Here is a 26,504-nt window from a genome sequence, read left to right as displayed (position 1 = left end):
AACGTCGCCTCCTTTCCCTCCCCCCCCCCCCCAATGCCTTTCGCGCGTCGGAAGAAGGCGCGTTTGCTCTACATATATGGTGATTTAAAGGAGGAAAGAGACGCCTACTTCTGCAGCCCTTAAGCGAGCACGGCGCAGAACGCGCGTTTGTTTTCCGCCGTGCGTTCACTCCCCGTGAAAGCGCGCGTCCCTCGCGCCCTTTCAATCGCACATACAGCGTTCGGCGGCGCGCGGCGACGATTTCATCTCCATTGACGTCATACGGAACCTCACGGCGACGGCGACGGCGACGGCGACGGCAGAAATCTGCTTTGGAGTGTCCATATAATTGCTATCGCAATAAAAAGAAAGCCCCTTTGCGTGCAGCAGCCTGAGAAGAAGTTGATTTGGACCTGAGACCCTTTGTTCAACAGCAACAAGCTGCTCACCTCGTTGTCAACATCGAGCTGCTGTAAGCAAAGGCAAGAGAGATTGCTAGAGAAAAAGGCATTCGGCAGACGGACTTCCAGGCAAGTAAGCACTGGGTGTCTCGTTTCATGCACCGCGCTGGATTTTCTATACATTGCAGCATGTATATATAGCAGAAGCTGCCAGAAAACTACTAAGAGCTGCTTGTGGCCTTTCAGCGTCGCACAATTTCGCTGCGAAAGTCGGTCCGCTTTCAGTTGGACCAGATCAGCAATGCTCATCAAATGCCAGTATACCAGGACATGCCCTCGCAGAAAGGATCCAAGCAAGATTCCATGAGGCGAAGTGGAAATGAGAAGATGCGGGTCACCGTAATAATGTCCTGCATAGCAGACGGTAGCAAGGAACCACCCTACGTGGTGTTCAAACGAAAGAATCTGCCGAAATGGGACAAGTTTCGAAAAAAATTTTGTCGTCCGATGTCAAGAAAAAGGGTGGATGGACGAAGCACTGGCGCTTGATTAGATAAAGTCTGTGTGGTGTTGGAGGCCTAGAGCACTGCTGGAGCTCTCATGACTACTTGTCCTGGATGCTCTTCGCGGTCACTTGGCTGACTCCGTGAAAAGACTCCTGCGCGAGTCAGGCACCGAGCTCATCATCCGCCCGGGATGACATCCCACTAGCAACCACTTGATGTGTGCATAAATAAACCATTCAAAGACAGCATCAAGCACTGCTATATGGGGTAGATGAGGTCGGGCGAGCCTGAAGAGACTCCTTCCAGACGGTTGAAACGGGCCTCTACATCAATGTTCTGCTCGTGGATCGCCAACACTTGGGCCTGCATTCCCGAGAAGATCATCTGTCTTGGGTTCAAGAAATGTTCCATATTAAACGTACATAATGGCACTGAAGACAAGCTTCTACTGGAGCTTATTTCCGACAAGGGACTCTCGGAGGAAAGTGCATCGAACGACGATGACTAAAGATTGAAGTGCAATGGCAATAAATGCTTTGTGTGATCGTTTTACTACATCTATATGCGGACGCCAACTTTTTTGTTTCCATTTTTACTGTCCCCAAATAACACCTCCGACCTTATGCGGGTCCGACTATATGCGGGTTTTTACGGTGATAAGCCGGTGAACTACAAACGAAGAACTCACAACCTTGCTCAATTGAGTAGTCTTTAAGTCCAATTTGTAGCTGGTAGTAGATCCTATTTGCCTCGCAGAGCATATTGAAGGACAAGATGTAGAATGGCCACGTTTTAATCTCTAGGTGTCAAAAAGAAAGAGGCACTTCATAGCTGAAATGTTGATAAATCATACTCAGGTTGTGGGAATCCTCGGATCTCATGACCGCCGCACGCGCAGCGAACGTCGCGGCAGACGCATGCGCACTAGGGAGAGTTGGGAGAGAGGAAACTTTCCTTCCGCGGGCGGCGCACGGCAATCGCAAGCGCTAGCAGCGCCACCGGGTGGGTCACGTGAGATCCCGCTGACATCGCCCAAGTCTCTGTTCCTCAGCAAGCGTCGATGGCGGAAGTCTCCGCCGCCGTTCCCGTATTCCCGCACGTAGTTAGTCAACCGCGTTCTTGCCCCCCCCCCCCGTAATCCCCAGTTGGTAAGTCGGAAGCCCTTCTTCACCTAGTGTATTTCGCTCCGAGGGGACCCTCAGCGATGTCAACTATAGCTAACTGGCCTGCTCGAAGTGTTAGTTGCAGTCCTAATAAATGCTGTCCGAGTGTACACGTGGTTGTGGTCTATTGTTTCCTCGAGCTTGTACCGGACCGCGGTTGATGCGCAGGCATGCGCCAACCGCATGGCTCGGTGTGCCGAGGCAGAGGGCAGTGGGCATCCCCCCTATCCCGACATTTGGCGCCCAACGTGGGGCAAGCTCTTGGAAAACGGGACGACGATCGATTCGGTGCGAAGAAGGCTTTGTCCGGACCAGCGTTAGGCCTCACCCAAAGGTGTGATTGCTAGCTAGATTGGGCATGTGCTTTCTTGAGGACGAGTTAACGCTGCGCCAGTGTCGCCGAACTCGTGTAGACGCTGAGATTTACAGCGAGTTTTCTTTTAAGAGTACGCCCGAAGCGAGTGAGTGCAGCAGGCGACGCGGTGGTCGATTTTCCCTGTACATATGTAAATAGCCTCCTTTCTGTATGTTTCTCTGGGATCTGGGCGCCGGAAACGCTGGCTAGGACGTCAGCGGGGCGCAGTCCCAGGAGTCTGCTCGGAAGCTGCGTGTTGAGCAGCGAGCGGGGACCACTTAGCTAGGCCTGCATCTCCTCGCGGCGGCTCATTAGAACCATTTATGGGTCTTTTCTGGCATTGGTATCCGTCATGGACGCGATTAGGCCTAAGGCGCTGCGGAGCTGCCGGTCGCATGTTCGAAGACGACCATGCCGTGACATTTAGCGGGTGCAACCGGATTCGCTAGTTTCACTATACTCGCCCGAGCAGAGAAACCTCGTTCGAAACAGAAAGCTTATTTTGTTCAGATGAACTCAATATTTTGCTGGCGGAATAACGGAAATCTCGGGGGACCTTAGAGCGCTTTGTTCATACGAGCATCGCCCACTTTCACGCTGGATCGGACCGGAAAAATTCGGTTGAAGCGTATAACTTCATTCAAACGAACTGGATTGTTTTTTTTTTGTTTTTCTTTTGTTTTTTTCGTTGCCGCATAAAGCTATGCGGTAGACGGGTGGTTCAGCATCGTGTCAGACGGCCGACGCTGCGGCGGCCTCTACTGCCTTAATTCTAAGTGTTTGTGGGGTGCATTTGAGCGACTTTGCAGAATGAGTGAAGCCGCCTGGACTTGTTATTGCTGCCATCGTCCACGTCCCTGCCTGCTGTCTCGGCCTCAAGTTGCAGCGGAGGCCCCTCCCTGTTCGCGGCCCGATGCAGTAACACATGGCAGTCACAATAAGGGATGCCCACCATCATACACTCCCACGAGGATGCGTCGGTGCAAGGTCCATCGTGCCGGCGCGCGCGCCACTTCGAGAAAGTCCTGACTCGCTGTTCCCGGGTGGACATTGCGACGCGCATCTTGAGGGCAAGCCATCTTCAGCCCCCGTCATCGTCAACCACTGTGACGGCTGCCACATGTGGGCGGCCGCCACACAGGACTGTGCTGCCTATCAACATGGATTCGGACATTTCCTGCCGGAGTTTATCATCGCATCTGCCCGGATACTTTGTCAATGCCGTCGTTCCAGCGATTTCTCCGCCGTAGGGCAATATTTAAGGGTGGAGGGATGTGGGAATCCTCGGATCTCATGACCGCCGCACGCGCAGCGAACGTCGCGGCAGATGCATGCACGCTATAGGGAGAGTTGGGAGAGGGGAAACTTTCCTTCCGCGGGCGGCGCACGGAAATCGCAAGTGCTAGCAGCACCACCGGATGGGCCACGTGAGATCCCGCTGACATCGGCCAAGTCTCTTTGGTCCTCAGCAAGCGTCGACGGCGGAAGTCTCCGCCGCCGCTCGCGTATTCCCGCACGTGGTTAGTCAACCGCGTTCTTGCCGCGGAAAACGCCGCCCCCCCCCCCCCCCCCCCGTATTCCCCAGTTAGTAAGTCGGAAGCCTTTCTTCACCTAGTGTATTTCTCTTCGAGGGAACCCTCAGCGATGTCAACTATAGCTAGCTGGCCTGCTCGCAGTGTTAGTTGCAGTCGTAATAAATGCTGTCCGATTGTACACGTGGCTGTCGTCTATTGTTTCCCCGAGCTTGTACCGGACCGCGGTTGATGCGCAGGCATGCGCCAACCGCGGGGCTCGGTGTGCCGAGGCAGTGGGCATCCCCCCTATCCCGACAAGGTGAAACAACAACACTAACAACGGCGATGAGCATACTGTTACTATACATTGCATTCGTAGAGGCTGTGATTCATGGCAAAAGTATGCATACCGTCGACCATGCCAATATCGTCAACATATCGATGAATACTGTTTATCATGTGTCGGCGCTGTTGAATTCTTTCGTCTTCCTCTTGTAAGACACTCTGAAAATCAAAGTGCACTTGCTTTGTGAACTCAAAATGACAACGGCGCCAAAATGAGCGAACAAAGGTTTTGTCAACATCATTTACTTTGTTATGGCGCATAAATGGCAATGGGAACATGGAATGGCACATTAGCCAAACACACAGCACTGTGTGCCTTTCCGTGACCCTTGTGTTATGTCTCCGCTATAACACAGTAGATGTCCTACTAACAAGTCAATGTAGCTACCCTGATGGACTTCATTTTGTCAACCGCGTACGTTAAGTCGCGCACAAATCTATGTGCAAGCTGAAATCACTACCGTGACGCCCAAAAAAAGATAAATTCAGCAAGGAACAAGAACAGCTCGGAAACCCCGATTCACGAGCAAAGGTTTCCACTGATTAAAAAGAAGAAAAAAAAACCTTATCTCAGCAAAGGGTGTCCAACATGAAAACAAACTCCTTGCGTAAAAGAAAAAAATCACCGTATCAATGTTGACTTACGGCGATGCTGCGGCCATCTGAAGTGAACTTGTTATGTAATGTTCCTTTTCCGCGCTCATTTAAGTCGTTTGCCATGGCCTCATATAGCGATTTTTTCTCTTCGGTTAGCGTCTGCAAAGTAACGCCAGAATTACTCGTAGAACAGAACGACAGCGATGAACGGCCGTGCAGTGCGAAGCCTTCACGTCAACCAAAGTGATTAACACGGGTAGCAGAAAGTACGGACGGAAACGCATGCTAAAGACGCGCGAGTGACCAGCGTTCACGTATCGAAACGAGGCAGACACCGGCCGAGACACAAATGAACGCGGCGCGTGCACACGGAAATGACATGCCGTTACCGCGGCGTCGCTGACAGCGCCGTTGTGTTGGTTAAAACTGCTCTCGAGACCTTCGAATAACGAATAAGGTCGAAATGATAGTAGGAAAATGTAAAAATTTGCGACTAAATGAAGGGATCTCAGGCGCCAGCATACCTTCAATCTCTCTCCCGCTTATTATTGCGATAGCAATTATATGGACACTTCAACCGGATTTCTGCCGTCGCCGTCGCCGTCGCCGTGAGGTTCCGTATAGATGAAATCTTCGCCGCGCGCCGTATGCCCCAGCGGAAGCGTGCGGGGACGCGCGCTACCACGGAGAGCGAACGCACTCAATCTCCCACGCGCAAGCAAGGAAGCGGAAAGCCAGCGCCGGAGGTAGCAGGGGGGGGGGGGGGGCACTTCTCTGCCAACAACCGCGCTCGTCGCTCGTCCGCACAGTCTCTTATCTCTCCCACGCGCAAGCAAGGAAGCGGTAAGCCAGCGCCGGAGGGAGCGGAGGGGGGGGGGGGGGGGCGCACTTCTACGCTGCCAACAACCGCGATCGTCGCTCGCTCGCACCGTCTCTTATCTCCACACGGCTCTGACCTTTATGCGCTCAGTTTCCGTTGAAGCGATAGACCGCACGTACGTTCGCCGCTGCGGCGTATCCGCTTGCTGCCAGAGTTTTGACGGTCGTTGTCTGCAGTCATTCAGTGTGAGCTATTCATGTTTGTTTGTGCGCGCTCACACCACGCTTGTTCATTCAGTTAGTAATAGTCGGGCCACATTTTCCAACGCACGCTACACATGCAATGCTGCCCGGATCGGCAGTGCAGCGCTACAGATGTGTCCCTTCGCACGCGCTGCCCACGGGAAGCGCTTCTCATCAACACCACCGTTTCACACGCGCCTTCTCGTGGTCATCGAGTCTCTCGTCATGTCGGTCTACTTACGCCGCAGCACACCTGCTTACTTAATCAGCTCATGTTTACTACAATTCATATTGCTACCAAAGCCGCTCACCTTACTTCGTATGACATTGCTGTGTTGCTATCGCATTCATTGCTTCGCCCTTAGGGCGAAACTGTGACATTTTTCTTCTCTGACGGCGTCCAAATCGAGAGCACGGTCGGCGGCGTTCCTTGCGTTCGTTCTGAAGCTCTCGCACGAAGAAGAAAGGTCCTTTCTTTCGCGTGGTGTAAGCACGTGTAACCCGAGCGTGAACCGCGAGGGACAGTTCCAAGACCAGAAACAGTACGCTGGCGCGAAATCTCGCCAAAAAATAAAGAAAAACAGCTTGTCAATTCGGCGTGATGATGATGATGACGATGCCTGAAATTAGACGCTGCCCTGCCGCTTGTACCGGCCGGGGTACAGTGTATTAGTAGAACACTGTAGCAGGGTTGACCGCAGGTGCCATATCGCCAAAGATGAAATTCGCATATTCTGCATTTTATTCGTGCATGGAGAAAGGAGGCGTTACTTCCTTCCTTCATACATCCCCTCTCGTGTACAGGGTTTTATTCTCCACAGCATTTAATCTCCACTATTTGCATATTTCGCTGTTTTCAAAACTCACTTCTACCTGCATTGCTGAGCTTGCCTCGTCCGTTTTGCGCTGAAATTACATTGCAACTTATTTAAACATGCTCAGTGGTTATCGTAAGGACGTACTCAGTCGTCACCTTGTGTCGTCGTCCTGGCATCCCCGGTTAAGTGGGAGCTGGTTGAGAGGCACTTTATGCGCGCCTTTTGATATTTTAATTGCACAAAAATAAAGGGTACTGCGGTGCATTTAATATGGGGAAGGGGAGGGTACGGTATATGGCATGTTCATCGTAGCTTGGACACCTCGGTATACAAGGATTCATTCGCACGTACAGAGACTATTATTGCTCAAAAACTTACCGAGTAACTTAATTTATGCGGGTGTCACCTTTGAAGAGTGAACAGGCCGATTTATCAAGTATCCGGAAAAGATTGAAAGGTAACCTATGTTTACAGCGTGGGGAAAAAATGAGGGCAACTTGCACTGTAGTGGTGCAAAGCTGAAGAAACAGCGTATATGGGTGGGGGTCGACGAAGGTTTACGATGTTTTGCTATTTATTGCTATGTTATGCAAATTGATTTTACCGAGTCTTTGCTATTTATCGCTATGTTATGCTAAGATTTTTTTAGGCGGCGCAAACGATGTGCTCGGCGCAGATACACTAGGCAATGTGCCGCCGTCGCCATAGGCGTATCTACCGGGGGGGGGGGGGGGGGGAGGCAATGGGGGGCACTTGCCCCCCCACTGTCAAAAGTGGGGGGCCCAATATGCCATTTGCCCCCCCCCCCCCCCCCCCCCCCCCCCCACACACACACTTTTGAAAGCGGGCTCTTTCGGCATGCAAGCTGGAAAGTCCGACAAAACTACAGCTGAAGCTAAATTTTCTTTCGTAATAGAGTCGCCATGTCAATAATGCTTTTCTTTACTACGTATCCCCTGCTTGGGCAGCAAGGATTGTCTTTTGTGTCTCCTCGGGACGTGCTGTAGCGGACTACACGCGGGATACTCCATACGCACTCGCGTTGCGGAGAAGGCCTGGCTCTGGGCAGTTACAGAACTAACAAATGTCAGCTTGCGCTACTTGCATCATGCCCAGTGTTTCGGGATCACTATATCCGTATTCGAAAACACAATCAGCTTATTTAACCTGCGGGTGAGGGCGAGGTCAGGATAACGTATTATAATCAGCCGCGTTCAACAACTGGTGTAGTTTACGGCATGAAATCGTTGTATTTTCATATGCGGGAACTATTTAATCTCTGTCTGGAGACATGCTACATAGCGTTGTATCTCAGTATCTTATCACCATCAAAAAGTCTAATCAAACCTATTACAGGTATAACTGTCGAGTTTCACTGTCTTATCACGACCTTTTGTAGATATGTTTGGGAAAGTGACCTTAGTCGAACGTGCAGAGCCATTTGAACACCAATAGAACATTAATTTTTTTTTCTAAAGGCACGGTCTAATCGACGCGGTCGCTTCTCACCGTGTCGATCTCATTTTCAGGTTGTTTCTAAATAAGAGCTACTGTTACTTGTATCCCAGCAGGAGCAAGAACGGCAGATGTTTTATATTTTGAAAAAAAAAATAAGGGCCACTTTTTGGTGGTGTGTATCGAAAATGTGCACTGTGTAGGTTGCTTATGTACTCCGAAAACAGTTGCTGAATAGTCTCTTTCTCCCCATTTTTATGCCTTATACACGGCATTTAGTTGTTTTCCCCCGGTATCCTTGGTGAACTATGCGGGTTATGGTGTTTTTATTTATTTGAAGTACGAACAAATGTTCATAGTGACGAGCGATAAATGCTTATCCAGTGTAGGTTCATTACAGTCTTTGTAGAAAATTATTCATTTTAGCGTTCCAGGGAGTCATACTGCCGCTAATCGAAATGTTTCCCACACTCCTAAAGCAACGGCATGAGATAAAGTTTAAATTCCGTGAAAATAGAGATAATTTTGAGCGCAATGCGTTGCGAAACATTAACTCTCCTGCTTTTACTGTAAGTGTTGCAGATAATTACTAAACTCTCGTTTTCCCATGTGTTTTCGTGCATCATGTGAGATTCGTAGTTGGTTTCTCCGGTGTCGAGCTCTCTGAGCTAAACAGGGCATTTTGTTCATATCTGCGGATAATTAAGCGGCTGATAGGGGTAACCTGTAGGCAATGCTCCAGATGGGTGGGTTAAATGCGCATTTTCTAGTAGAGTACGTATGCAAGTCGTCCATTGTGTCTGTTTTACGAGCGGTGTAAAACTTGGACGGCTGCGCTGGCATAATTACAACTACAACTGAGGTGAAATTTTGCGAATATAAGGGGAACAATACGCCAAGTTTATTTGCGATGATAAATGCGTGTGGATCAAAAGAGGTTAAAAACGGTGTAACGAATTGTTCGATAGTATCACGCTGCTGCTAGGTTTCCGCCAATGTCGCAAGAGAACCGTGGGTTTCAGATATTCTATACTTTGAAGGAATAGGCAGATTTTAAGTGCAATGTGTCGCGTAGTTTTAACGTTTCTGGCTTATTTAGAAGCGATACCAATAAATTTAGAACCCTCATATTTTATTTATTTTTACTTTTTCATGCATGATATACTAGGCTCGCCTGGCGTCCTCACTGAACTAAAGGAGGCAGCTTCGTTTTTTTTTTTTTTTGTGACTGTAAAGACAAGTTAATAGGTGATGTGTAGGTGAAGTTCAGAGTAGATGGGTAATTGGGCCTTTCGCAATAAATTACGTATGCAAGAACTCTAGAATGTCATGAGTGTGTCTAATGAGCGGGGAAGGATTGAGCCCGCTGCCGTGGCAGAACTATAAATGCGACCAAGACCAAATTTAGCGAAAATTGGTGAAATGCTATGGAAACTCTCTGTGCGAAGTTAAATGTGGCTGGACCATTCACAGCATTTGTAAAAAGATTCTTATTCAAGTGTGCTATGGCTGTGCTATGCCAGCGGTCAGCTATGCTTCCCAGTGCCCCGACATAGCTGTAGGTTACAGCAGCTTTATATTTTGTGGAATGGAGAGAGGGGACATGGTAATTGCAATGTGCGACAAAAGTTTTACGTTCGTGATTCTGCTAGAAGCGTTGCAAATAATTTTTGAGCCGTCGTTATTCTGTCCCTATTTTAAGGCGTCACAACACATTCAGACTTTGTTTCAGCGATGTCCTCGGCGAACTAAGCAAGATATTTTGTTTATATTTGGCGAAGATAAAGGGTGCTTTATGGACAATATGTAGGTATACTATAAGGACAGGCGACTAATTATGACATTTGCAGTAAATTACGCATGCAAGCTATCCGGAACTTTGAGAATGCTTTTGCGAACAAAAAATTAATCCCGTTGCTCTGGCAGAACTGTGAACTCAAGCGATATCAAATCTAGCGGAAATTGAGTAAAGAGGGCTAGGGAGGACACCATGGTAAATGTTATGGCGAAGTAACATGTTTGTTGATGAATTAATGGCTTTTAAAAATTCCCAACAAGAAGTGCTTCAAAGGATTACACGAGGGCAAAGTTGCAAATGGTACAGTCATTTACGGTCAACTTTTTAATGTATACGATATAATTACAAGAAATTGAAAGTTTTATTGTAACGGTTCGAAAGAAACAGCTTCGCTGGAAATGGGGTTGTTGCACACATCTGCTGTAATTTTTTATAGTGAATATTGCAAGTAAATTATCTTTATTGTGCTTCGTTGCGTAGAACCTAGACAACACTATTACCTAAATTAAAGATACATTTAGGCTGTATACTAAAATGCCAAGTACAATTATTTGTTTAATTATTAATATTGTTTGTAGCAAATGTACATTGTTTATGTGCGCTGTGCTGCTGCTACTGGGCGGGACCCGAGACCTCTGTGAGACACACAATATATATATATATATATATATATATATATATATATATAGAGAGAGAGAGAGAGAGAGAAGAAGAGAGGTCAGATTTTTTGCGGTTTGCCCCCCCCCCCCCACTCGAGAAATAGTTGGTACGACACTGGCCGTCGCGGCGTCACAGAGCTTTATACGAAGGTCGCGAACGAAGCGCCGCGCAGCGCCGTCATGGGTTTTTTTTTTCCTCCGCCACGGCCGGACTCGACTCCACCCACCGTGCTCCCGTACGGCCTTTGAGATAATGGCATGGTGGCTAGCCACCATAATGATGGGTGCTGTCGCCTGCCGCCGCAACTCTGTGGTGGCGCTGTTAGCTCACCGTTGCTGGGTTCCGGAAACAAAGAAGGTTAGAAGATAATCTGTTCTCATTGACACAGTGTATTGAAATAGCAGAAAAGGAACACAGGCCCCTATGGCTTGCATTTCTGGATATCAAGGGAGCCTATGACAGTGTAATCCAAAAGGATTTGTGGGACATACTGGGCACTCTAGATGTGGAAGATGGAGTAAGAAATCTTTTAAAAGATATCTATAAAAGTAACAAGGTGCTTATAAAATGAGAAAACAAGGTATCTGGGCCTATAGAGATACAGCAGGGGCTTAGGCAGGGGTGCTCTCTGTCACCTCTGTTGTTCATGCTGTATTTACAAGGATTAGAGAAAAAATTAGAGAGGAGCGGACTTGGCTTCAACCTTTCCTATTTCAAGCAAGGAGAATGGATTAAACAGTCATTACCAGGACTGATGTATGCGGATGACATTGTACTTATGGCTGACAGCAAGGAAGACTTGCAGAGATTAATGGACATCTGTGGCAAAGAGGGAGATAGCTTAGGTTTGAAGTTTAGTAAAGAAAAATCGGCAGTCATGACATTTAATGATAATCAGGGCAGCGAGCATAGGATACAGGAGGTTACGCTGGAGGTGGTGGATAAGTACAAATATCTTGGAGTGTGGATAAACAATGGGGCTGAGTACCTAACGGAACATGAAAAATATGTGACGGCTAAAGGTAGCAGAAATGCAGCTGTGATGAAAAATAGGGCACTGTGGAATTACAATAGGTACGAAGTGGTGAGAGGGATTTGGAAAGGGGTGATGGTCCCTAGTTTGACTTTCGGCAATGCGGTCCTGTGCATGAGATCAGAGGTTCGAGCAAGGTTGGAAGTTAAGCAGCGAGGGGTAGGTAGACTGGCTCTGGGAGCACACGGAAATACACCAAATCAGGGGGTACAGGGTGACATGGGATGGACGTCATTCGAGGGCAGGCAAGCCAGCAGCAAGATAGAATTTGAGGAGCGATTGAGAGAAATGGAAGAAAAGCGGTGGGCAAGGAGAGTTTTCAGTTATTTGTACATGAGGAATGTTGATACAAAATGGAGGAAGCTGACCAGAAAACTGTCAATCAAATATTTGGACTGCAGGAGGGGTGCAAACCAGGAAACAGCGGTTAAGAAAAAGGTTAAGGAAACAGAAAGGGGTCTGTGGAAAACAGGGATGCAGACGAAATCAGCACTGGGAACATACCGAACTTTCAAGCAAGAAATTGCCAAAGAAAATATCTACGATAATTCTAGGGGAAGCTCTTTGTTGTTTGAAGCCAGGACGGGAGTATTGCGGACTAAGATGTACCGAGTCAAGTACCAAGGTATAGACACGTTGTGCTGTGCGTGTGGAGAAGAAGAGGAAACGGCTGTACACCTCATACTTTTCTGTAAAGGGCTTAACCCTACAGTGCAAAGCAACGGGGCTGATTTTTTCAAAGAATTGGGGTTTAGGGACAGTGAAGGCAAAATAGACCTTAAGCGGGTAGAAATAACCAATCAGAGGTTATCTGATTGGTGGATAAAATCAAGGCAGGGTGAAATTTCACCCACCACAAAGTACAAAATATGTTAATAGTCATGGCTAGGAGGCGTATGCCACCGCCCGGTTTAAATGGTTTAGCCTCATCCATCCATCCATCCATCCATGCTGTTGCTAGAGTTCAGTGACTCTAGCAACGATTAGAGTCACTAAACTAGGATACAGGAAGCTGGCGCTGAGCGGCGGCGCGCACTACGAAGCCCAGGAATACGTGTTTGCATCCGTGTTTAAATGCATTCGTGTTCTTTCTCAGGCTTTTGCACGCCCGTGTTCCGCATGCCAGTAGCGTACCCAGGATCTCTGCCTGGGGGGGACTGACAGTTTGTCAATACCATCTATATAGCACTAATTTCAATTACTTCACGGGAAATGGTCAAAAAATGCGCTTTTTGTGAGTGTGCAGACGATTGCGCGTCTTACATCTTAGTTGCTGTACTCAAATGCGCAAGGAAAGAGGAAAGGAAATGCACAAGAAAGGAAAGTAAATGCACAAGGAACCCCCCTCTTTAAACAAAATAGGGGGTTAAGTAGGCATCAGGAGGGGGGGGGGGGTTACAACCCCCGAAGCCCCCCCCCCCCCCCCGTCGGTGCGCCACTGCCGCATGCAGTCTGTCCGACCGCGCTGAGAGTGCGAAACTTGCATTCGTGATTTTTTTTTCTTTTTTAATGCCATTTCTATGCTTACTCAACGAGAAAACTGTCTGTGCATCCGTCCGTCCCTCGCGGACGGATGCACAGACAGTTTTCGGATGCACAGACAGATGGGGGGGGGGGGGGGGGGCCGACCAGCTTGCCTAAGCGGTCATACATACATACATATATATATAGTTCAATTTCATAACCTGAGTCCTCTCGTATCACAAAGAGACTCGCGTCTCTCGGATGAGCCATGCGAAAAGCCGATTAAGTTATTCACGTTAGGGAGATATGTGTGTTTTGTGCCTGTAAGTCGCACAACTACACATAAATGAAAACAGCCATGTAACGATTTGTGAAAGATTTAATATACAAAGACAAAGTCAAGAAATATTTTCCTGACTAAAGGTCAGTTGAAAAGATAAGACATAACATATATAAAACATACACAATATATAACAATTTCTGTACACAACTTATTACTACAATTATTAGCATAAAACAACGTGACTCCATGACGCAATACTTTATTTACTTGTCAAAGCATGCCTTATGCCACTGGTTTCATTTATTTCCCGGCGGCGGAATAAATGATTATGGAGTAATAAATTATGAGGCGCAGAAATACACAGTCATATTAACAAATAAATAAATAAGACACAACGATATCTCAACAGTGGGAAAGGGCACGAGAGGAAGTAGTAAGAGCGTGGATTGCGTTCTTGCGCAGCTAATGCAGCATATGACAAATAAATATTAATAAGGAAAAAGAGCATAGACTGGGAAGCTTTAGAAATAGCGCAACGAAGCGTCTTTGCGTACCCAAAAGGCCTCACCCTACTTGCCCTGTCATGCACCCCGTTTTCGTTCCTGGAAATAACTTTTTGCTTTGTTTTCTTAGCCAAATGGTTAGCTTTAACTTGTGAGTTGGCAACTTTCTCTTTCCTATTAAAGACACCATTTCGTTGTCTGATGGGATGGTTTCACCTTGAGGGAAAATGTGTTCATTCGGGCACTTGTTCTAGCAATGAAGTCGTCGGTAATTTTATTTAAATTGATTTGTGAGTGTGCAAAATGGCCAGATGGTTCAAACGGGCTTGTCCAGTCGTCGACCGCAGGTGCGTTTTCAGTCGCCGAAGACAAGAAAAGGACCTCTCGGATGTGCTCGACGAGACCGGTATGGTAAACCAATTTTTGTTAGCTTGGCCATTTCCGGCAAAAGGTTTCGCAGGTGTTCGCCCTTCTCACCCGAAAACATTGCACGACGTCCTCGAATGTGTGCAATGGTGCCGACTTTTGTTGGCTTACGATGTCAATGAGCATGTGTCTGTGCAAAATCAGCCGTCCTCGGTCAAGGTCGTCACCGTACAACTTTGTTATGTATGCTTCGTCTTGCTTTCCTGTGGCAAACTGCTCAATGTGTGACATATGCTGCCACATCTCAGGTGGATATCTGTCGCTTAACGAGGACAGTACAGTGTCAAGTACTTCGTAGTACCTCTGGCGGTACATGTCCTCCGCTGATGTGAACACGTGAGCTGAGGAACCTTCTTGATAGCGGTGTGGAGTTTTCTTTCACCTAGCAGCTGGAACACACGGGTCCTCAACTCCTACTTTTCCTGCCTCTGCCAACACCTCCTCCCAAACCAAGGGAAAACTTTGCCTCAGTTCAGCGACGCTTGCAGTGACGGATTTCACCATTTTCTCCACTTGGTCAAACCTGAGCGTTCTTTTTTGTAAGGCGGTATTCAGTGCTTCCATTCGTGAAAACACTTTTGTCAGAAGCGTCAACATGAAAAGCGATTCAAACTTGAACAGCATCCTTAAAAATCCGCTGGCTTTCGCACCGGCCTCAGTTCGCTCTTCGAATGCTGTTTCAGAGAAAAACGTTATGAGACTGCTATAATTTGAAAGAACTGATCGCAGTGATGAAGCCTTTAGCGTCCACCTTGTCGGGCAGAATTTCAGCAAGTTCACATCCTTTTCTACCTGAATCTCTTGAAAAGAAGCAACGCGCTTTGGAGAGCAGGTCACGAAGTTTATCAGTTCAGTGACGGCGTAAAGAAAATCACGGCACATGTCTACTTTCTGGCCGACATCATGCAAAACCAAATTCAGGATGTGCGCTAGGCAGTGTACATATAGCGCGCGAGGTTCCTGTTCTTGCATGAGAGCTTGTACTCCTCGGTGCTTTCCTCTCATGTTTGCCGCACCATCATAGCACTGCCCGCGGCACTTTTCGATGGGCAGATTAAATCTACAAATAATGTCTTTCAATATAGCAAAGAGGCTCGTCTCTGTGGTGTCCGTCGTGTTGAAAAACCCACAGAACAGCTCCTCTACTTCCAGGCTTTCTGTGACCACCCGAAAACAAACTGAAAGTTGTTCATTGACAGAAATGTCTGCTGTCTCGTCCATAATGACAGCGTAGTGCTCTGCCGCACGAACTTCGTCTCTGAGTGAACGAAGGATGTCATGTGCCATGAGTTCCACCATCTCGTTTAAAATCTGGTGAGAAATCCATTTGTATTTTGTTCTTAAAAGCCACGATCGCAATGAAGGAATATCATTAGCCCGGAGTTCCAGCAGCTGCCTCAAATTACTCTCTCGTGTCTTCGTGGCCACGTATTGCTAAGCCTTGGGTCGACAGGTACAGTAGTGACGACAGTGTTGCTAGGAGAGCCTGTCGGGCGTCGTCCATTTCTTTCGCCTTTCCCTTGGCGCAAGCATATGCCACATTCGCGCTGCCTTTTGCAGCTACGACGGCATTACATGCCTCCTTATGAAAATTAGACCTCTCATGGAATTTAAATCTGTCAATTGCCTTTTTCCAGTTTGAGAAACCATGTTTCACAAATGCCAGGTAAGAATCCTTGTCTTGGGAAGTGTTAGGGAGCGGCAGTTTCATCACTGATGCTGTGCAACAGGTCTCGCAAAACGCCTTGTCACTGTGGACATTGTAATATAACCACTTGTAGGTACTTTTCCAGGTAAGCTGGAAGCGCCGCCCTTGTTTTTTTTTTTTTTTTGTAGATGGTGCATCAGAAACCTCGCCGATGGATAGAATTTTGGAAGGACCGGCTTCTGCAGTGCACACAGAGCTTGGTGTGCTAGTGTCATCAGCGCGCGGTGGAGCTTCAGCGACTGAACTGGAAATGCTGGATGAGGGACGGCTCTCCTCGCAGTCTTCACCGGGGGCTTTCCGTTTCCTGATCAGATATTTTTCCATTGCTTTTGAACAGTCTGCAAGAGAATTGAATAACATTCTGAATAGACGCTTGCATAAACATACAAAGTTTGGTATAATATTTATAATCAGAGTTGGTCGAGCGCGTAGGAACCCTGCTCAATTTTTAAAAAGACAAAAGAATCTTGACCATTTCTGGCAGCATGAAGAATTATCCCGCGGTAAAAAACCCCAATTTTCACCCAAAAAAATAGGATTTGCCAAGTCTGAATGACGGCGCCGCCTGTGGCAATGAGCTGTAAAAATTTTCGGCTACCCATAATATCATTTAGTGCACGCTGCAATAAAGGTGTGCGTCTTCTTGAAATTAGAAATACATTTCTTCAGAATATGGGCCGACCAGCATGCGAATAATTTTATACCCTCACGTGGCAACGAATATGGGACGATCAACCTACATTTGTCTACAAGCTATACGCGAATACACATGGCATACGTACTATCACGATGAAAAGAAATGCGAACAGTGGAGTGCGTGGCCGAAGCATAACAAGCCTGAAGGTATAGGGCGCGCCGTCCAGTTATCACCATTGACAGGCGCGCACGTCCGGTTTGATCGATGATGATGATGATGATGATTTATTGGCATCCCCTTTGAAACTGGGCGGCGACAAATAGTCACCTAGCCTGCTTGATTTAATCAGGTATATTATACATGTTCTTTATCCATCATTTTTGTATACCTCTCATTATTCTTATTTTTCAAAAATTTACCTTGTACCGCTGCCTATGATTTTAAGAGATCAGGTCGTATCCATCTTTTCCCTGCTTTTTTTCCACCAGTACTCTAATCGTCTCTTGCTGATCTCTACGGCTGATCTGTTTATGTTTCCTTCCACTTTAAACCCAAGCGCTTCTGGGAGTTGCACGTTACCTACGGTTATCGCTGGGTGGATCCCGTCGCATTCCATTAGGATGTGCTGAGTGGTCTCTGGATCTTTACTGCAGCATGCACATGTCTCATCTAGTTCCGAATATTTGTTCCGATATGTTTTCGTCCTTAGGCAACCGGCTCGAGCCTCAAATAGCAAGGCACTGCCCTTTGTGTTATCGTACAGATTTTCCCTTCTAATTTCTTTCTTCTCATTCTTGTAAATCTCCATTGTCCTTTTTATTTCCATTCTTTGCATCCAATTCACGGTCTCTATTTCTCTCACTTTCTTTCTGATGACCCCTGGTTGTCTATTTACAGTTTCGATTATCCTGTACTTGGTTGCCAACTTCCTTGACCTCTTCCTCCATTCTGTGTCCACGCTTTTCATGTAGAGATACTTGTGCACTTTAGCCGCCCATTTATTTTCATCCATGTTCCTGAGCCTTTCTTCAAAACTAATTTTGCTCTGTGCTTCTCTGACTTCAAAAGAGGCCCAACCCATGTCACCCTGCACTGCCTCATTTGTCGTATTACCGTGTGCTCCCAAAGCCAACCGGCCTACTGATCTTTGGTTAACTTCCAAACCCGCCAATATATCCGATTTTAAGCATATAATGGCATTTGCAAATGTTAGCGCTGGCACCATTACTCCTTTCCAGATTCCACGCACCACCTCATACTTATTGTGGCCCCATAGTGCTCCGTGTTTCATTATTGCTGCATTCCGCTTCCCCTTTATTTTCAGATTATCTTGGTGGTTGCTTGAGTAATTCTTCCCTTCGTTTATGTGTACGCCGAGGTACTTATATTGCTTCACTATGGGTATTACTTGCTGTTGAATTGACACCACGAAGTTACTTGTGTGTTCATTGAAGATCATAATTCCTGATTTCTCTGTGCTAAACTTAAGGCCCAGATTTGTCGCTGCATTCCCACAGATATTCGCAAGTATCTGTAAATCTTTTTTATTGTCCGCTAGTAGCACAATGTCGTCTGCGTACATCAGTCCGGGGACCTTCTGTTGCACCATTTGTCCATTACGCATGTAGGATAAATCAAAACTTAATTTGCTGTTTTCCAGTCGTCTTTCTATACCCTTGACGTAAAGCGTGAACAACAATGGTGACAGAGGGCATCCTTGCTTCAATCCTTGGTGAATTCCCACCATTTCCTTTCCTTTTCTACCTTCCCATACCACTTGTACTTGGTTGTCTCTATATATCTCCCTCAGCAGCTCCACGAAATCGTCATCTATGCCTTCGTATTGAAGAATATCCCACAACAATTCCCTGTCTACGTGGTCATAAGCTCCTTTAATATCTAGAAATGCTATCCATAAATGTCTTTTCTGAGCTACTGAAATCTCTATGCACTGAGTTAGTACAAACATATTGTCTTCTAAGCGTCTGCCTGGCCTGAACCCATTCTGTAGTTCCCCCAATACATCGTATTTCTCCACCCACTTCGACAGTTCTAATTTTATGGCTTGCATTGCCATTCTATATATCAAAAGTGATCCTACCCCAGCGGCGGCGCGTGGCGGCGAAAAGCCGTCCTAGGGCCGACGGCCGGTTCCCTTTGTTCTCCGCGCCTTTTCCCAGGCACAGAAAGATAGAGGAGGCGCTGCCTAAGTTTGCAGCGTGGAAAAAAATGAGGGCAGCTTGCACTAGTGGTACAGTTCTAGCCACTGTACTGTGGTGCAAAGCTGAAGAAACAACGTATATAGCTGGGGGTCGACCAAGGTTTACGAATTTTTGCTATGTATTACTATGTTAGTGCAAGATTTTACTTAGTTTTGCTATTTATTGCTATGTTAAGCTAAGATTTTACCGAGTTTTTTGCCATGTATTGCTATGTTATGCTAAGATTTTTTAAAAAGCGGAAACGATGTGCTCGGCGCAGAGACACTAGGCAATGTGCCGTCGTCGCGGTGTCACAGAGCATTATACGAAGATCGCGAACGAAGCGTCTGCAGTGAGGTCATGCCTTTTTTTTTCTCCGCCTACACGGCTGTGAAAGCTTGGCAACGTACGGGAAGCGGCGGCGCAGCAAGGCGCGGCCGGGCGCAGACATGCCATGTGGTTGCTAGGCGTCATGCTGCCATGGAAGTGACACAGCAATTGACACTGTGGCACTTTGACAGTGTGCCACGTGTGGGTCACATGGGTAAGCTCTCACCATCCAAAACACAAATGTTACACTATATTTTTTGCTTTATTGAATTCTACTATTCATGGGGAGCAATATGAGCTATTTATTGTGTTTTCTTGTGCTTGCACAAAAATGCATTGTATTTACAAATTCATGGTGTGCACAAAATTAACCAAATGAGTTATGAGAAAACTAAAAGCAGATTTTAAAAGAAAAGCTCAAACTCTGTAAATGATGAAAATTTCATTGAGCTGTCACAAATAATCAAAAAAAAGTTTTTCCGAGTAGCATATCCCTTTAAGTAAAAAAAAAATCGAGTTAACGCAACAAGAAAGCACATTAGAATGTTACCAAAGGGCCAGAACGATCCCTGAGGCAATGTTAAACAATGGCAGTGGGAAGCAAAAGGCCGGTCACAAAACTGCTTTAAGGACAACCCCATGTTGCAAAGCCTTTGTACAAGAAGTGCCCTTTAAAAGCAGGGGTATGATAAATAATGAGTAATAACAATAAAACATATTCTTCACAAATGACTATTTTCCTGTATTTCAGTCTGGAGCACATTCCACGACCTAACACAGAGGCTACAGGTCTGCACATCAAGTGCATGTGTGGAAAAGGCAATCCAATTGTACCATTCCCAACAACATTCGCATTTTCTTAGAATCGCACGCACAAACACTCTCGTTTAAAAACAAGGTCAATGGCCTGTGACAGCCAACAATCTAGGAACAGCTCTTCGAGGTACGAGATCTGCCAGTCTCGTCCCGTTGACGTCACCACAATATAGTCGCAAAAATCGTCCTGGCACTGAAGCTGCATGTCCTGAACACCCGTCCAGTGCATAAGAAGCTGTTGCACCTGGAAGTGAAAGGAAAAGAAATTACAGAAATTTTTAAAATTCCACATACTTAGGGGTATTGGTAGACCTGAAGCTTCGTCGATACAGATGCTTGTGTTAATGCTGAATGTGTTGACGTTATGTGATGTTACATTACTGCAGATACCATGGTCATCAGCCTATTTATGTTCAATGCAACATCAACGCCTGTCCCATTGATCTGCAATGACCCATCTGGTGCAAGTTGACCCAATCTTATGCGGCCGCCATGGCCGGGATTTGATCATGCGGCCTCGTGCTACTGTACAGTAGCCAAGATGCCGAGCCCAGAGATAGAAGCTAGGTCGTGCTACACCTTTGGACGTAATGTACACATCTGGATGTAATACGCAGTTTTTGCTGGAATAAAAAAACTATTTGAAATTCTGTATACTTTTTTACGACAGAACATGAGAGTTAAAAAGTTAAGTAGATCTCAATGGTGTTCAGATATATTCATGGTGTCACCAGGAGTTGAAAGTGACTTGAGGGTATGTAGCTAACCAAGTGTGCCACATTCTTCAGTCAGGAATAGTAATTTTCGGAGGTCATCATTCATGTTGGCTGTGAAGAAATCCCTAGACATGTTTCAAAACCAGACAGAATGACTGGTGAAAAATAGGGAGGTTGTCTGCTAAGTGTCAAATCACCTGTCAACAACATACCCACTATAATGTGCCACTTTTTGAGCACAGCAACGAAAGGTGTTGCTAGCAAACCAAAATAAAGAGTATTTTTATTCAATAGTTGTTTATGGGGCAGTTCCCCACCAAGTGCCACGTCAGTTTATTTTTTGCATTGCAATATAAATACATCACTTATCAAATAAGACCATGGTTGTTCGGAGAAAATTGTCATTTACCTGTGAGTAGTATGAAACTACAAATGAAACCCGTATAAGTATGTGTTTCTCTTTGTCTTGGTCGAGGAAATGAAGCCAGACAATATTTCCCTTTCATGAAACGCCTTCTACCTTGTGGATTAATGTAGAATTGATTTGTCATATTGTGTGTCTTTGCACTACAAGATGATTAATGAGGCCTTGCTCTGGTAGCTTCCTGGAAGAGGTAAGTGGTATAGTAGTGTGAGGAGGATACTTACATAGACTTCAGCTCGTAGTCGAACAAGGCAGAGTTGAGGATGTTCTCGGCTTCGGCATGCGAGATCTCTCCAACCACAGTTCGCAGCTTGCACAGAAGCAGCAGGATGTCCCAGACAGGAAAGTCCATGGTGAACCCTGTGTAAGGACAAAGAATTAAACAGTGCCACTTACAGCACAGCTGAAACCAGCGTGAAACTGCACAGTTGTCAGTGTTGCAACACCACCCATTCGGAAAAATACAAATGCATGGAACTAGATCAAGGTAAGCAAGATGAAAATCTGTGCCAGGAACTAGAATTATCAATAATTGCTTGGCAGAGCAAAAAGAATTGCCACTCTCGTATCAGCCCGAGCAACAGTTAACGAAAAAAAAGGACTTGCAGGATGACAGTTTTCACACGATGATTTTGTGACATTGTGCACACCGCAAGAAAATTGACTGACTGACTGACTGACTGACCGACTGACTGACTGATTGACCAGATAATCGAGTTTAACATTCCAAAGCAACACACGAGCAGTGAGAGACACCGTAGACGAGGCCTTGAAATTCATTTTGACCACCTGGGATTCACTAAAGTGCACCTGGCGAGATGGACCATACGGTTTCCACTTGCAAGCTTTTGTCCATCTCATTAGAGCACGCTACTAAAAACAAGCATCGTACAAGTAAGCCCCGTGGCAATACTTACGACAGTGCCCATTTTAATATAGCAGTAACAACGACGGTAGGATCAAAGCTGGAGGTGATATCATGTTCGAAAAGCTTGAAAACCTTTTGCAATGCCCCAGAACTTCAAGTGTACCAGAGAGTTGGAAGAATGCCTGCATCATACTAATACATAAAAGGGGAGACCTTAATGAATTGAAGAATTATAGACCCATTAGCTTGTTTTCAGTATTGCACAAAATATTCACAAAAACGATTTCCAATACAACCATGGCAACACTTGACTTCCCTAAGCCCAGAGAACAAACGAGCATCTAGAAGGAGTATTTAACAATGGATCACACCCCATCATCAGTAAGGTATTTAAGAGATTGAAAGAGTACAACCAACTATTAAGAAGTAGAACCTCGTTCATAAGCTTTGTAAAAAAAGAGAGAAGAACGCACTAACCAGGACGATATATGAACCAAAGTCGCTAAAAAAACTGGCACAATGAACTATAGTTACATAGACATAATGCGAAGCGTTGCACCAATTGTTGCGGCACGAGATGCTGACGCGCGTCGAGTTGGTAGGACCCGATCAGCCCGAGAAGCACATTGTCTTCTTCCTGTTGCATCTTGTTTTAAGAGGGCCATAGGAAACCAAAAAAAAATCGAGCTGGAATATGACGCCGCCAGAGCGAAACACTAAGCTCACTTCACGCCTTCTGAAGCTGGGAACGGCGGTGCATTTAATCTGCTATTAAAAGCGTACAGTACGCTTCTAGTGGCACTATGCTACACGCAGTGAAACAGTAGGTAAATTTGCTTATCACGATAGGATTCACGGTGATAGCTGTGAAAGCAATTGGGAGAAGAAACTGTGTGCATGCCGGCTTTTTTATGAGACACGGGCGGACGAGCACTGCCGAGAAGCAGCCATGGAAAGCACCTACTGCTCTCAATCACGTGAGCCTCGTGCCTTTTCTTGTTCACATGGGATCTAGTGGCCAAAAAACATATCACGCAATCGCAGTTTGTCAATGTACTCAATGTTGGTGCCGAAAAATCGTGTTTTCAGGAAACGTATTAACCGGTACAAAAAAAGCGTAACTGCATTAGTTCATTGTATTTCTCAAACATGAGTGTTGGCGCCAGGAAGTTGTACAAAACAGTATCAACGAGGTTCTGCTGCCTATGGCTTTCATAGATTACTGAAGTGTGTTGGTTTAGTAGAGATAGAAGCCGTCATGAAGGCATTGTAGAGTCAGGAAGTACAGGAAGTATAGGCAAACATCTTAACAAATACCTATGAAGATTCCACCAGCCACCTTATTCTTCACAGGAAAAGCGGCAAAATACCGATCAAGGAAGGTGTCAAACAAGGAGACGCAATCGCTCCAATGTTATGCACTGTGTGCTTAAATGTATTCAAGCCATTAGACTGGGAAGGACTAGGAGTGAGGATCAACGGCAAATATATCAGCGACCTTTGCTTAGGACATGACAATGTCCTATTCAGCAACAACGGGGATAAATTACAACAAATGATTGAGGTCCTTGACCGAGAAAGTGTAAGAGTGGAGTTGAAGATTAATATGCAGAAAACATAGGTAATGTTCAATAGCCTGGCAAGAGAACAAGAATTCATGTTCACCAGTCAGCCTCTAGAGTCTGTAAAGGAGTATGTTTATCAAGGTCAATTACTCACAGGAGACCCTGATCATGAGAAGGAAATTTACAGAAGAATAAAATTAGGTTGGAGTGCATACGGCAGGCATTGCCAAATCCTGACTGGGAGCTTACCACCGTCATTGAAAAGAAAAGTGCACAATCATTGCATTCTACCGGTGCTAACGTACGGGGCAGAAACATGAAGGTTAACAAAGAAGCTCGAGAACAAGTTAAGGAGCGCACAAAGAGCAATGGAACGAAAAATGTTAGGCCTAATGTTAACAGACAGGAAGAGAGCAATGTGGATCAGAGAGCAAACGGGGATAGCCGATATTCTAATTGACATTAGTTGTTTATCCATATAGAGAGCCTACAATTTATTAAAAAGAAACCAGACACGAAATAGAAAGTTGATTGAGCTTTTCCTGCACTGAAACGGCCCAAATACAAGAAAATGTGTTACGTTATAAGTCACTGAGGTTTCGGCACCAATTTCTTTTTCTAGGTGAAAGTTTCACCTTCATTCATTCCACTAGTAGTCAACCCTTTACCATCAATTGAATCAAAATAGTTCAGAAATAACACTTGAACAGGATAAGCTGACTTAGTATGCTCTTTAGTGTCCCTTTAAGAGAGAGGTAAACCAAAAGCTGCAATGACAAATAAGAGCACCAAAGCATAGACCTTTTACCCTACAGTGGTGCGAAATGAAAGAAGCATTCAACAATTTCACTTCTCCCTGTAGCAAATGTAGTTTGCTTTCCTTCACACAAAAAAATAACTAACAAAAGACAAGAGACAACAGTAACTCCCACAGCAGCAATGCACTTACTGTATACTGCAACACCAGGGTGGTGCCTACGATTGCTTACCAACCCCGATAATTATTTCAATGTTTTCCTTTGATATTGCCCATTACGTATCTATAAGCAATTGCCCCAACTGTCCGTCCTTAGCCCATACCTCACAATGCCATAGACCACACAGACACTCACTCACACAAATAGCAACACCAATCCGTAGTGCTCACTGCTATAATTTAACACCAGATGGCGCCTGTGAATGATTTCTAGCCGTAGAAATACCGTAGGTAACGTGCAACTCCCAGAAGCGCTTGGGTTTAAAGTGGAAGGAAACATAAACAGATCAGCCGTAGAGATCAGCAAGAGACGATTAGAGTACTGGTGGAAAAAAAGCAGGGAAAAGATGGATACGACCTGATCTCTTAAAATCATAGGCAGCGGTACAAGCTAAATTTTTGAAAAAGGTATACAAAAATGCGAGATAAAGAACATGTGTAGTATACCTGATTAAATCAAGCAGGCTAGGTGACTATTTGTCGCCACCCCGTTTCAAAGGGGATGCCAATAAATCATCATCATCATCATAGTAGGGTGCCTCGATGCCCAGCGCCGCTTTCAGGGTGGGGACACCCACACTTTTCGGCGCCATCTTGGTTCTTTCCAATACGGAGGCGCTGGGCGTGTGGCGGCTGCAGATTAACCATCGGGCAGAAAGAAAGGGTGGCGGGCGTGCTAAGGGCGATATCGACGCGATTTAAATGCAATTTTCTGCTTTACCATCTGATAAACTGTTTGCTTGCATATAGCGCTCATTTCAAAAGAGGTTCTCCGACACTTCGCGTGTATCGCAACCTGAAGGTGGCACGATTTGTTTGCGAGGTTACCCCCTTTTTTATTTACTCATTTAACTGGTAAGCGTCCCACAAATATTACCGGAATTGTACACTTGGATGAAATTTTAAGTTTGAAACTGTTTTAATAGTAATCTTGCGTCTTACGGTTGCCCCGTCATACTTATGAAACTAGGAGAAAAATTAGGAGATGTCACGTGAGTATGCAGCAGTTTATGTGCCTACTGAAGAAGAAAAATGCACAGAGAACAGTTTTCAACACCCAAACAGAATTTATTTACAAAAGTAAGCACTAAATATTTCACTTTATAAGCTTGAGCTCAGTGAGGTTATCTGGTTAAAATGTGGTTGCTCTACTGCACGCTCGTACCTGCTACAGTCTTGCTAGCATTACACTCAGCTGCCTTTTCAGGAGTGTTAAGCCATCGCAGATAGATGCGGAGATGTGTGGACACAAATCGCTCAAGAAGTTTTCCAGTCGCATCTTTGTGCTGATAACATGGGTTTCCTGGCAAGGTTACATTATCTCCAATAATTTCCTTCGGTGTTTTCAATGGTGTTCTCAGACAGCTCAGATCTTGAGCTTCAACAAAAGACTTTAGAGCACTGTCACATTAACAAACAAAGTTCAGAATTTGTATGCTTCCATAAATTAAAATTTCCACCTTGGAAATATTCATTTAGTTGAGTAATGTGGTGTTCCTGTCCAGGTTCTTCAGCCGCTAACATGCACATTTTTAAATTTTATTTACAAATACCTCACAGGCCTACGAAGAGACATAGGGTGAGGGGGGCGTATGTTACAAGAAATACAATCGGTTAAAAGATATTGATGCTACAAGGAACACATGAAATTTGTATATAACAAAAACCAGACATATCGTCAAAAAAGAAGAAGAAAAAGAAATGAACAGATAAGCATTGCAAAAAAAAAACAGCAAGTGAAAAAAAATGTTACATTGTACATTACATAGTTACAAAGGACTTTATACATTGCATAATATTGAAAAAGCGAAAAAAAAGTGAATAAAAAATTTAAATAAAAAATTACACAGGCATAACGCGTGACAATGCATTAAAAACGTAATCGGTTTGATAAAACTGTG

General features: G+C 45.5%; 1 protein-coding gene and 1 long non-coding RNA gene across 2 annotated transcripts in view; both read right to left on the bottom strand.

Moving 5' to 3' along the window:
• The window catches only part of LOC125942883 (uncharacterized), a 50,326-nt gene that overhangs the window by 5,557 nt on the left and 18,265 nt on the right, over positions 1 to 26,504 (bottom strand). The window lies entirely within an intron of this gene.
• On the bottom strand, positions 1,575 to 5,405 carry LOC125942214 (uncharacterized). Its single transcript, XR_007464909.1, has 4 exons — positions 5,385 to 5,405; positions 4,909 to 5,019; positions 4,329 to 4,422; positions 1,575 to 1,685 (listed from the first exon to the last, which is right to left on the bottom strand). It is a non-coding gene; the product is annotated as an uncharacterized LOC125942214 (long non-coding RNA).

Source organism: Dermacentor silvarum, chromosome 1 (assembly GCF_013339745.2).
Source record: "Dermacentor silvarum isolate Dsil-2018 chromosome 1, BIME_Dsil_1.4, whole genome shotgun sequence".
Lineage (NCBI taxonomy): Eukaryota > Metazoa > Arthropoda > Arachnida > Ixodida > Ixodidae > Dermacentor > Dermacentor silvarum.
Note: the sequence above shows the minus strand (reverse complement) of the source record. Positions and strands in the feature narration are given on the sequence as shown.